This window comes from Mauremys reevesii, linkage group 12 (assembly GCF_016161935.1).
Source record: "Mauremys reevesii isolate NIE-2019 linkage group 12, ASM1616193v1, whole genome shotgun sequence".
Classification (NCBI taxonomy): Eukaryota; Metazoa; Chordata; order Testudines; family Geoemydidae; genus Mauremys; species Mauremys reevesii.
The window spans coordinates 37,014,824-37,028,393 of NC_052634.1; the positions used below are offsets into that span (position 1 = coordinate 37,014,824).

Sequence of the window (13,570 nt, forward strand, 5' to 3'; positions counted from 1 at the left end):
AGTCTTTTCAACGATATGAAGGCTGAATGCTTTTTGGACTGAGGGTCTGTTTGGGAAATGGTTGGGTGTGTGTGTGTGTGGTAGGTAGGGGGAACACAGATTGGTAGTACTTGAGGTCACATGTATGTCAATAATTAACTGGATGAGTTACACAGACTTCTCCCCACCCAGCCTACGTTCCATGTATCTTGACTGAGCCTGCCGCCCACCATCCCAGAGCAGAAGCCTGAAGCCTGAGCCCCACCGCACGTGGGGAGGAGGGGAACTCCCGCTGGTTGCCGGCTCCTGCAGTGTTTATGACTCCGGAAGGGGGTAGGGACCAGCCCCTGCAGGCAGCCCCGGGGGAAGAGCCGCTGCTTTGCTGCCCCCGACTCCCCCTCAGTTACAGCCCGGGAGGCTGTGGCCACAATAAAAGCCCCTGCTGGCCACACTTGAGAAATGCTGGAGCCTCACAGTAAACAAATCCCAGCAGGTTTGTCACACCCTGTCCCCCACCCTGGGGATTTCCTGCCCTCTCCCACCCAGACCAACCTTCCTGGAAGTTCCCACCCCCTATGTATTTACTGCCCTTTCTCCCCGCCACGGGAACACGCCAGCAACTCCCTGATAATCCCTCCCTCAACTGGCTCCACTGCAGCCATTTCCCTTCCCCGGCCCCTGGGAGGACGGAATAAGCTGGAGCAAAACATGGATGTTGCGCTGCAGCCTGTTAGGGCAAAAAGGGCAATTGGGGACATGTCAGAACAGGAAACCATTTCACAGCACAATTCCCAGGCTCCTGCGACTGCGGGGCTTGTTTCCGATCCTTAGTCCGTTCACGTCTCCGGGCAGAGTTCCTCTGGGCGGCATCCGCTGGCTCCCTTGACGCCTTCGAGGAGCAGTGGGGGCTGTCCGGGGTTCTCTGCTCAGTGTCCCCGTCAGGATCCCTTCTTATGACCCTTTGACCGCACTCCTGTCCCTGTTCTTTTATTAGTTGTCCCCCGCAATTAGTGGGTTTCTGAGGCCCTGTGCAACCTCCCCTTAGGCTGGGGATGCGTTAGCATGGGCGGGCTTTGGGTTTCCTGGAAACCCAATAGACACAGATATTCCAGCTTGTCCTGCATGTGACAGAAAAATTCAAATCTAGGGCTGTCAATTAATCGCAGTTAACTTACACAATTAACTTTAAAAAAATCACGATTAATCTCTTTTAATCACATCGTTAAACAATAGAATACCAATTTAAATTTATTTTTGTTTTTCTACATTTTCAATTACAACACAGAATACGAAGTGTACAGTGCTCACTATATATAGTTTTATTACAAATATTTACACTGTAAAATATAAAGTACTGCAGTGCAATCTCTTTATCATTAAAGTGCAACTTGCATATGTAGATTTTTTTTGTTGCATAAGTGGACTCAAAAAGAAAACAATGTAAAACTTTAGAGTCCAGTCAGTCCTACTTCTTGATCAGCCAATCGCTAAGACAAACAAGTTTGTTTACATTTACTAGAATAATGCTGCCCGTGTCTTATATACGTCACCTAAAAGTGAGAACAGGCTCTCTCATGGCACTTTTGTAGCCAGCGTTGCAAGGTATTAACGTGCCAGATATGCTAACATCCATATGCCTTCATACTTCAACCACCATTCCAGAGGACATGCTTCCATGCTGATAACGCTCGTTAAAAAAATAATGCGTTAATTTGTGACTGAAGACCTTGATGAAGAACTGTATGTCTCCTGCTCCATGATTTTATCCGCATTCTGCCATATATTTCGTCTTATGGCAGTCTTGGGTGATGCCCCAGCACATGTTGTTCACTTTAAGAACACTTTCACTGCAAATTTGACAAAACGCAAAGAAAGTATAACGTGAGGTTTCTAGAGATAGCTACAGCGCTCGACCCAAGGTTTAAGAATCTGAAGAGCCTTCCAAAATCCAAGAGGGACGAGGTGTGAAACATGTTGTCAGAAGCCCTCAAAGAGCAACACTCTGATGCGAACAGTACAGAACCTGAACCACTAGACAGGAAAATCAATCTTCGGTTGGTGGCATCTGACTCAGATGAGGAATATGAATGTACTTTGGCAGGGGCGGCTCTAGCCATTTCGCCACCACAAGCACGGTGGCACGCCACGGGGGGCGCTCTGCCGGTCGCCTGTCCAGCGGCTCCGGTGGACCTCCTGCAGACGTGCCTGCGGATGCTCCACCCCAGCCACGAGACCAGCGGACCCTCTGCAGGCACGTCTGTGGGAGGTCCACCGGAACCGCCTGCCACCCTCCCGGGACCAGCAGAGCGCCCCCCGCGGCATGCCGCCCCAAGCACGCATTTGGCGTGCTGGGGTCTGGAGCCGCCCCTGTACTTTGGATCGTTATCGAGCAGTACCTGCCATCAGCATGGAAGCATGTCCCTGGCCTCTGATTGCTAGAAGCTGGGAGGGGAGAACAGGGGCTGGAGCTTTCCATGGCCGCCTGGTCTGGTCACTCCTCTGAAGCCCGTAGCCAGGGCAGCCTTAGGGGTGGGTGCCACCAGGGCATTGCCCAGGGGTACCATGGTCAAGGGCGGTGCTGTACGGTAGCAGAGAGGCGTGTGCTGCCGGTGTAAAGTCAGAAACTGCTCCTGGCTGGCAGGGGAGTGCTGCTTGGGGTGGTGCCCAGATTTCTCCCTGCTCCCTCCCGGCATAGGAACATGGGGGGGGGGGGAGGGGAAGAGAAGGGGGAGAGAGCGGTGATGAGCGGATACTGCTCCCCCCAATGTTCCTCCGTGCCCCCCTAGGGGGCTGTGAGGGGGGAGCAAGGAGCAACATCAGGGCTCCCTGCATCCAGGTCACCTTCCCCACCTGGGCTGCATAAGGGGAGGACAGAGAGCAGCAGCCCAGGTGGGGAAGGTGACCTGGATGCAGGGAGCCCCGATGTCGCTCCTTGCTCCCCCCTCACAGCCCCCTAGCGATGTGCGGAGGAGCAGTGTTCAGGGGCGGCGGGGGGAGCGAGCAGCAATGCCAGCTACTCTGTTCATCCAGGTCAGTTTCCCGAAGTGGGCACAGGAGGGGGTGCAGGGGTTAGGGGAAAAGGGGGCACAGTGCAGGGATTATAGGTGTGGGAGGAGGCAGGGGTTAGGGGAAAATGGGGCACAGTGCAGGGATTACGGGTGCGGGAGGAGGCAGGGGTTAGGGGTCAGAGCTTTGGGGCACCAGAGGGTTTGCAGGGTTAGGGGGACAGGAGGGGGCACAGGGGTTAGGAGGCAGGGTGAGGAGTGCAGGAGGAAGGTGCAGGGTTGGGGTGTAGGGGTGCCAGATGTCACAGGTTTAGTGTTCGGAGGGGCACAAGGTTAGGGGTGTAGGGGGCACAGGGTTAGGGGTGAGGACGTAAGGGTGCTGGAGGGTGCAGGGTTAGGGAGCGAGAGGTTGGGGATGTCGGGGTTTGGGGTGCTGGAGGGAGCACAGGGTTAGGGGTGCAGGGTTAGGGGTGCCAGAGGTTGGGGATGTAGGGGTTGGGGTGCTGGAGGGAGTTCAGGGGGGAGCACAGGGTTAGGGGTGCAGAGGTTAGGGGTCCCAGAGGGGGCACAGGGTTAGGGGTGTAGGGGACACAGGGTTAGGGGTGTAGGGGTTCAGGGTGCCAGAGGGGGACACAGGGTTAGGGGCATGGGGGAGGACGCAGGGTGAACAGTGCAGGGTTAGAAGCACAGGAAGGGGCACGGGGCTCTCCTGTGGCCCAACCCCACAGGAGATTGACCCCATGTTTAAAGAACAAACCTCTATACTAAGGGCTGCAATATCCACTGGGGTGAGACAAACGGCATCAGCTCCTTGCTGCCCAGCCTGTGAGACTGTGCGTCTATAAAGGGAACAGTGAATGGAAGTTAAGTGATGGGTGATGGGGCAGCAGTGATTAGGGGCACGGAGAACGGGGGTGCCTGACAGGTGTTGGGCTGCGGGGTTCCCTGCTGCAGCTCCGCAGACTGGAGCCTGCTCCTCCTGTGCAGGGCCAGCTCCAGCTTTTCTGCCACCCCAAGCAGGAGGGGGGAAAAGGACAAGCTGTGGCTCTTCGGCGGCAGCTCAACCACACTGCTGCTTCTGTGGCAGTTCGGCGGCGAGTCCTCCCTCCCTTCCTCTTTGGCAGCAATTCGGCGGCAGCTCAAAGCCTAAGACAGGGAATGAGGGACCCGCCGCCGAATTTCCGCCCAAGACCCAGCCGTGCTGCCCCGATACCGGACGGGCCGCCCCTTTGATCTGGCCGCTCCAAGCGCCTGCTTGCTACCCTGGTGCCTGGAGCCAGCCCTGCTCCCGTGACAAGCAGGGGCTGGTGCAGAGCGTGGCAGGGCAGGGAGATGACATCTCCCCTAATGGCGGGGCCTTTTCACAGCAAGGGCAGCACCTCCCCGCAGGAGCACAGACCCCACCTGCTCCTCCTGCTTTCTCCTGACACCAGCACCACCCTTCGCAGCACCGCCTCATGGCAGCATCTGCTTCCGGACTCGCACCAGAAACGGGAAGTCTGGGCCGGGCCTGGCAGCAGCTGTCAAGAAATGGAAGCAGGAGACACGACCACTCCCATGTTGCTGTGGGGCCTGTCCTGGCTGGTGGGAGATGGAGGCAGTGGACACTACCACTCCCATGGTGCCGTAGGGTTTTCAGGTGGGGCGCCCCCCTGCCAGGGTTGGGCTCCAGGGGAAGTTTGGCAGCTTAAGGGACTGGGGGGGGGTTGCTTGGAGGAGGTTTGAGGACCAACAGCGAAGGGGAAGTTGGACACTGGCCAGAATACCAGGAGACAAGGCAGGTGAGGTGATACCTGTTACTGGACCAGCTTTGGAGCCACACAGGGTCTTCTTCATGCAGGGGAAAGGTGCTCAGAGCATCACAGTTCAGTAGAAGGTGGAACGCTCTGCCCCAAACACCAGACATTCCCCTACTTCCTGGAAGAGGGGGCCTGTCCCCATTGGCCTGTAAACAGCCCCACCATGTACCCCAGAGGTGGCTGCATCTTAGCACCAAGACACCAGTGGTCACTGCTCCAGAGGAGATGGTACATACAGGCCATTGCTCTACGTGGTCACCAGACTGTGCACTGTCTTAGCTGGCCCCACACATTACTGCCCCAAGAGGTGAGGTACACACAGGCTACTACTCAAACTGGGCACCTGGGGTCACTGCAGCAATGGTTGGGGGGGATACATGCAGGGCACTGCTGCACATGGCCACCAGGGGGCACTGCTGCAATGGTGGGGGGGGCGGGGGATGATAGGCCACTGCCTGAAATGGCCACTACCACAATGGTGTGGGGAGAGGGGGAGGGAGATACCAATAGGGCACTGCCACACCACGGGGAGGTCACTGCTCCAATTAGTAGAGATACACATCGGGTAGTGCCCCAACTGGGGGCCCTACCCCAGAGAGAGAGGGGGCTGGGGAGAGAAGAGGAAATCAAAGGCCACTGCATCACTTAGCCACCAGGGGTCACTACCTACATAGGGGACACACACACACACAGGGCACTGCCCCACCTGACCAGCAGGGGTCACTGCCCCAATTGGGGGATATACAGAGGGTATTGCCCCACGGAGATGCCAGGGATCAGTGCCTGCCATACCTGGCACAGGGGTAGAGGGGATAGGGTGACCAGATGTCCCAATTTAATAGGGACAGTCCCAATATTCGGGGCTTTTTCTTATGTAGGTGCCTATTACCCTCCACCCCGTCCCGATTCTTCACACTTTCTATCTGGTCACCCTGGGGGTGGGGGGGAGAGGGAGGTGGCTACACACAGGGCACTGCTATACTTGGCCACCAGTGCACATCCCTAGTGGGGGAGTGACGCACACCAGGAGCAGGGCTCACTGCCACAAAGGGGTTGGAAGATCCCCAGGGCACTGCCTGACACGGCCACCCAGGCACCCTGCCACCTTGGGGGAGGTGAAGAACACACCTCAGGCACTGACTCCTCTGGTTACCAGTGGTCACTGGCCCAATGCAGGGGTTGGGGGGAGTAAATACACGCAGGGGACTGCCCCACCTGGGCAACACGAGTCAAGCCAGGGGCTGCTGCAGCCCCCCCAGTTCCAGCCCCTCTGCCCAGGCAGCTCCCCAGCCTGACACACACACCCAGCCCCTGCACCCGCCCCACCCCAGGGCTCCTCAGCCCAGAGGGGAGCCCCCCGGCTGAGTGGGGAACCAGAACCCCCCGAAATTACCCTGGGACCAGCATGATCTGCCTCCGCCCTGCCCTGCTCTGCATGTATTCGGAGTGAGTCAGTTTCCCTGTCCCAACATGTGTCCTGCCCTGTGTCTCTTCTCCTCCCCAGTTCCCTCCAAACCAGCCCATTTCCCTGCACCCCGGGCTGGGTCTCTGCCAACCCCCTTCCCCTCCTGCCCCCAATATCTCCCTGCCCCTACAGGTCTATAGGGCTGGATCCCTCCCTCCCCCCTTCTCCCCTCATTTCCTGCCTCGGGGGGTCTATGGAGATGGGTGTCTTCTCTGCCATCCCCTCTCCTACCCCCTCCCCATATCCCGCTGCCTCTAGGGGTCTGTGGGGCTGGGGCACTCCCCCCTCCATCCCCGCCCCTGCCCCCAATATCCCTCTGGGTCTCTGTGGGGCTGGGGCTCTCTCCTGCCCCTGTGCTCCCCTGCACACGATGTCCTGGGAGTGACTCAGATTCCCTGGACCAACATGTCACACACCCCACCCCCACCCCACATGTCTCCCTCCACCCCACCCCATTTCCCCTGCACCCCAGGCTGGGTCTCTGCTAATCCCCCTTCTCCCCTCCTGACCCCAAGATCCCCTGCCCCTACGGGTCTATGGGGGTGGGTCTCTCCCTCCCCCCTTCTCCCCTCATCCCTTCCCCCAATAGCTCCCTGCCCCAGTCTGTCTATGGGGCTGGGTCTCTCCCTGAACCCCGCCCCCAGCGCGGGGCTCACAGACAGTCCCCGCCCGGCAGCTGTGACGTGCGCTGGGGCTGTGACGTGCGGTGACGGGCTCACTCCCCGCGGGCAACTCATTCACTGGAGACCAAAACGACAGAAGGGGTCACGTGTCCATGGGCGGGGCTATGCAGATGAGCAGTGTCTGGCGGCAGGACGGGGAGCAGCGAGAGGACCCGAAGGAGCCCGGCGGAGAGAATTCTCTGCGTGTGGACAGAATCCGGTGTGGGGAGTTTGTGCTGTGGGTGCCTGCGCCGGAGTCACTTCGGGGCAGTGATTGCTATTGAGCTGCATCTTCACCAAAGGCGTGTGAATGGGGTGTGGTGCCTGGCGGGGAGCAGCTCCTGGTGAAAAGAAAGCAGCAGATCCTGTCCTAGCAGTGGTTTGTGGGGATTTCTTTGCAACCATGAGTGGGATTGTTGTGGGTGCAACTAAACCCCTCTCTTCTCTGGTGGGGCGGGGCTTCTACTGTCTGCCAGGGGGAGGGGGAGGTCCATGATGTCACAGCCCATGGTGGGGGGGAGGTTGAATCATGTTTCTGAAGTGGGAGAGCAACTTCCCCTGCTCCCACTCACTCTCCACTAGGGGACTGGGCTGGGATCTCTAGGGAGGGAAGCACAAGAAAAAACAGTCTCCCCTATGGAACCCAGGAGTCCTGGCTCCCAGTCCCCCTGCTCTAGACCCCCTCCACTCCCAGGACCAGGGATAGAACCCAGGGGTCCTGGTGCCCAGCACCCTCCCTGCTCTGACCACTAGACCCCACTCCCCTCCCAGGGTGGTGCAGGGGTCACTGGGTCTGTGTCTCAGCTCTGCTAAGGGCCGTGACTGATTTTCCCAAAGTGCTTCCTTCTGAATCCAGCACATCTGCCCCCCCTGCCCGGTCACTGCCCACCCCCGTGTGGGGGCACCAGCACTGTGCCCGGTCGTGATGGGAAATTGTCCAAGCTGGCCCAGGAGAGACGTGTGTGTCCCTGCTGCCCCCTGCTGGTGGGGCTGAGCCCCACTCTGTGAGTGTGTGTGTGTGTGTGTGTGGTGGCTTTGCAGGATTTTGTATCCTGCAGCAACTGACACACACACACACATTGACGCAGAAAGGGATTCACACAATCCCAAGAACACTCACACACAACACACCCAGAGGGGCATGCTAGCCCAACCCCCAAAGAGAGAAACAATCACACCCCCAGCCACACTCACAATCACACACACACACACCAGAATATTCGCAATTGTGCTCAGAGACACAACCGCACACAGTTCACTCCCACTGCTCCCAACACAAGGACCTCCTGCCCCACACAGTGTGTGCTGAGGCCTGTGGAACTCACTGCCACTGGACAGCTACCCGTGAGAATGGACCTTTCCAGGAGACCAATAGACATGGCTGTGGCGACAGAGTGGGCTGGGCTCCCAGGGTCTGACCCGGGCTGAGACTGGTTCTGACCTAGAGGGGTCTATCCAGCAGGGGGCAGCATGACCCACACACAGACCCACCAGAAGCACCTTTCTTAGCAGGTCTCCCAGGCCATCCCCCACCCTGCCCCGGTTGGGTAACAAAGGGGCAGTACGGGACTCTGGGCTGTGTCACAACCCGGCCCCAGCCCCTCACTCCCACACGCTGGTGAGTTGGGTAACTGCCGCGGGATTGCACAAGAGAGAGTCAGAGCCAGGGAGAGAACCCAGGAGTCCTGGCTCCCCCCCGACACACACCCTAACCACTGGCTCCCACTCCCCTCCCAGGGCTGGAGATAGAACCCAGGAATTCTGACCAGCAACCCCCCTTCCCCGCTCTGACCACTAGACCCCACACTCCCCTTTTAGATTTTAGTCCCGCTGCCTCTTCTATCCACCCACCCCACCTGTCCATCCCTTTGCTGCAGGTTTCTGGGGTGTCACCCCTGCTCTGCACTCCCCCAGTGCAGCCCAAGGCTTTTCCTCCCCCCAATGACATATCCTCACCCCCCTTGTGCTGGATCGTCTGCTTGGCCCCCTGCCCCCTCTCGGGGCGCGCTCTGCGGCGTGGCTGGGGATTGTGCAATGGCCCAGCACCAGGCAACACAGAACGGACACCACACACCCTGCCCTGCCTCACCTGAGCTTCTCTCCAGGTGCATCGGAGCCCAGTGCCCCACACCTGGGCCCTCCTGCCCCACAGGGGGTGAGCTGCAGCCCCTGCCACACTCCATAGAGGGATTAAGTGTCAGGCCAGCCAGCCCTTGTAAGATGGGGAAATCACCACCGGGGTCGACGGTATGGGGGCTGTGCATGAATGAATCCAGCCACACACACACACAATTGCTAATATACACAAACACCCACATAAATCCAGCTAACATCAACACAACTACTAACAGATGCAAACACATGCACAAATCCAGCCACATGAACACACACACATTTGCACAGCCACAAACACAACCCCCAGAGCTGTAATAACACCCCCCCACACACAAAACCCTTGCAGAAAACCACACAAACACATGGAGAAATCAATTCATCCATCCATCCACCCACCCACACATACACCATCCCCATTCTGTGTGCACACCTTTGGTCACTGTGACACTGAAGACTTCAGTTGGATCTGGGGCCCAGCACCATGTGTCTTTGCAAGCAAGATTAAGCAATTCCCCATGTGTGGTCTTATGCAGGTGATGGCTGATTCCCCCAACTTATAGCCAGTGATGAGCTCCAGCCAGTTCACACCCATTCACAAGAACCGGTTGTTAAATTTAGAAGCCTTTTTAGAACCAGTGGTTCCAGGACAACTGGTTCTAAAAAGCTTTTAAATTTAACAAAGGCTCAGGCAGCTGTTTGCCCAGCCCCAGCTCACCTCCTTCTCTCCCCTGAATGCTCCACCCTCCTTCTCCTCTGCTTCCCCTGCTTCCCGCAAATCAAATGTTCATGGGAAACCAGAAAAAAGCAGCAGGCAGGTAAGCTGGGCACAGGGGCGGAATGGCTCCCTCTGGCCCTGGCCAAGTGCCCCAGCCCGGTCCCAGCCAAGCACCCCCAGCTTGGGCCCGGCCCGGGGAGTCAGACCCCTCAGCTCTGGCCCCGGTGCCGGCCCGGCCCGGGGAGTCGGGCCCCGCAGGGCCGGTTGACGTCCCAGCGGAGTGGACCCGGTCCCGGCCCCAGGCAGTGTGGTAAGGGGGCAGGGAGCAGGGAGGGGGTATTTGGTTGGTTGTGGAGGGGTGGATAGGGGTCAGGACGGGCAGAGGGCAGGGAACAGGGGGATTGAATGGGGGCAAGGATCCCGGGGGGCAATCAGGAAGGAGCAGGGGTTGGATGAGGTGGTGGGGGCACTCAGGGACAGAGAGAAGGGGTGGTTGGATGGGGCAGGGGTCCCGGGGGGCCATCAAGAATGAGAGGAGGGGTTGGATGGGGCTGCAAAGGGCAGTCAGGGGACAGGGAGAGGGGGGGATAGGTCAGGGGTCCTGGGGGGGTGTCAAAAACATGGGGGGTTCGATGGGGCATGACCTCCCGGGGGGGCACGACCCCCTCGTGAGGTGAGAAGGAGGGAACCGGTTGTTAATATTTTGGCAGCTAATCACTGCTTACAGCATAGTGACAACCATACTACACAATTCTCATAACTTCATATGCATGAATGGTATACATAGATGGGTAGAGAAATGACTTTCAGCAGATCATATCCTTTCCCCTGATACCTTACAAGTCATGCTCTATATGTAAGATCACGATTATATGAAAATGAGGACTATGGGGGTTACAGCCGCTCCCCCAAAGGTCTAGAATGTCACACTAAGATTCTATTTTCATTTACGTAACCAACTTTGACCTCTCTGCCTAACACTTATAATCACTTACAATCTCTCTGTCTGTAGTTAATAAACTTATTTTAATGTTTTATACTTACTTGTGAAATTGTTCAAAGTGCTTGGGAAAGCTGCTCAGATTAAAAAGGCTGGTGCATGTTCACTTTCTTTTTGAGGAAGTGGTGAATTAATTAATGAGCTTGCACTTTTCAAGAGGTTTTGAGCAGTGTAAGACGGTACATTTCTGAGGTGCAAGGCTGAGGGCTGGGGAGATATGCTGGTGTCTCTCTATGTATAATTGAGGAGCGGCTTATAGAGCATTCATGCAACTTAGTTGGGTGCATTGCTGCATGTTGTTGGCTGAGTGATCACAGCACATGGAGCGGGTTTTGCTGCTTGTCACTAGTGCAGCATTGTAAGACACAGCCCAGGCTGGAGAGATAAGAGGACAGAGCAGTTCCACAGTTTGGGATTGTACCCCGCGGATCCCCCCACACAGAGACCCTGCTGTGACCAGCCGTGGTAATACTGTGCTTAGTGCTCTGCCTTGTAGCTTCAACAGCTGACCTTGACCTTGTTTCCATGTTTATCCAAAGCCTCCTTTTGACAGTTGTCAGCAAAAAGACCCGTTTCGTTTGCAAGCATTTGTATGGCTAGCCAGAGTCGGGCTTCTCCGTTAACAAAAAAGATTGACCAAAAGGGGACAAGAGGAGGCACGTTCAGCAAGGCAGCACTGGATGCTGGATCCTGAATCTGCTCTTTATCCAGCAGCTCTCTTGGCAAGCTCTGCCATGGTGCCACGCTCTGGGACTTCTCCCCGAACTGCTCCATTTTTCATCAACAATAACATGAAAAGTGAAAGGACAGTCATTCTCCATTTCCTGCAAGCCCTGCAGAGAACCCTCTAGAAGGGGCTCTGTGCACAGATATCCCCAGTGAATTGCATGGGCGCATGACACAGGGTCTCCTCTCACAGCAAATTGCAGCGGAAGCAACCTCCTTGCCAATGCCAATAGCCTTTTCATCAACACCAGACAGAGGATTTGATTATCTCCAATGCTCCGTTGGAAAGAAGCCTTTTCCTTCACAAGCAATTACTTGGATTGTCAAGGGAGGTCTCTTCTGTTTCCTAGGAAGGCACAGGACAATGTGAGCAGAGGAGACAAAAGCTGTAGAACAAGGCACCACTGGGAATTGAACCCAGGATCTCTTGTTTACTAGACAGGTGCTTTAGCCTGCTAAGCCATGGTGCCTTCCCCAAGAAGATATTTGCAACCATTCTACTTGATGGTCCAAGACTAAACCTTCAAATTCCAAAGTAAAAATGTTGCTCATTTCCATCAAGACTTGCAGACCTTGAGCAGGCTGGCTCAGTGCACAGAAAGCCACAGCTGAGTTGACAAAGGGCTTCTAACATGTGCTTCTCCCACCAGCTGCTGTGATCAGATACTGATTAGTGCTCTGTGTTTCAGTCACAGCAACTTCAGCTCAACTTGAGTCATGGTAACCTTTCCATCAGCTCCAGATTTACCACTTAACGCTTTCCAAGACTTAGCTGCAAGGAAGGGTCTCTGTGTCTTGAACAAGGATTGTGCAGTGAGGTCTTTTCTTTTCATTAGAAGAAATAAAAGAAAGGAGCCTGACAGACAAACTAGGTTCAGCAAGGAAGAACTAGCAGGATCTCCTGGTGAGTAGGAAGGCTCTTCAGCCAGCTCTGCCCAAAGATCACTATCCAGAGGCCACTTCCCACAGAGTCCAGTTATGGTTACAGACCCATCCTGAAATTAGAGCAGGATATTTTAAAGCTTATTCTCACAGTAAAGTAACACAATTCAGCCATGTCGGCACAGAGGACAAAGCACTCCTTCATTTCACAGTTATTGCGACTGATCTCACTGACAAACTTCCTTTTCTCGGGGCTGCTCCCAGCACTTTAGGGAGTTTTTCCTCTTCTCCCTTCCAGCTGTGGTTACGGGACTGCAGCAGCTCCCCAGATGGCCGGCTTTGCTCTTTCATTTACAGCCTTCACTTCTTTGGCTGAAGCTGTGTTTGCCACCAGTTTAATCCATAGCTGAGACCTCAGGTACCAGCAGCTAGTTACAAAGGCTCAATTCCCATCACCATCAGTGGGAGGTTATCCAGGGCTGCAGGATTTGGCCCATGGACAGTCAAGGTGCTACAGCAACTACATTCCTACGTGGTGAGTCCTGCAGCCTATTACCAAACTGCTCTGCCATAGTCTGCAGGGCGCCTGACTTTTTGAGAATCTGGCAGAAGAGAGACCCTGGAGCAGAGAAGGAAAATGTCCTCAGCAGTCACAGCTGGCAGGAGCAGCAAAGACTGAGTATCATACACACTTTTTCACCAGGACAATAAATGTGCACAGCCCCCTGATATATTGTCAATTCACGCCCACACCCAAGGAAGCCCTATTCTGCTCTATTACACTCTCATGGGATGAGAGGGAAGGTCCTCTCATGGGTAAATAACTGATTACAAGGTAGGAATAAATGTTCAGTTTTCAAAATGCAGTGGTGCCCCCCAGGGGGTCTGGGACAAGTACTATTCAACATATTGATAAATGATCTGGAAAAAGGGGTAAACAGCGAGGTGACTAAATTTGCAGATGATCCAAAACTACTCAGGAAAGTTAAGTCCAAAGCAGCCTGCGAAGAGTTACTAAAAGAGCTCACAAAACTGGGTGAAAGGGCAACAAAATGACAGATTTGTTGATAAATGCAAAGTGATGCACATTGGAAAACATAATCCCAACTATACATATAAAATGACGAGGCCAAAAATAGCTGTTGCCACTCAAGTGAGGGATTTTGGAGTCACTGCGGATAGTTCTCTGAGAACATCCACTCAATGTGCAACGACGGTCAAA

At 55.5% G+C, this 13,570-nt stretch overlaps 1 protein-coding gene and 1 non-coding gene across 2 annotated transcripts in view; one reads left to right on the forward strand and one right to left on the reverse strand.

Annotated features, from left to right (window-relative positions):
- Window positions 1-13,570, forward strand: part of LOC120375609 (zinc finger protein 850-like) — a gene marked incomplete at both ends in the record, with an annotated part of 390,939 nt that overhangs the window by 196,418 nt on the left and 180,951 nt on the right. The window lies entirely within an intron of this gene.
- On the reverse strand, window positions 11,863-11,936 carry TRNAT-AGU. Its single transcript has one exon. It is a non-coding gene; the product is annotated as a tRNA-Thr (tRNA).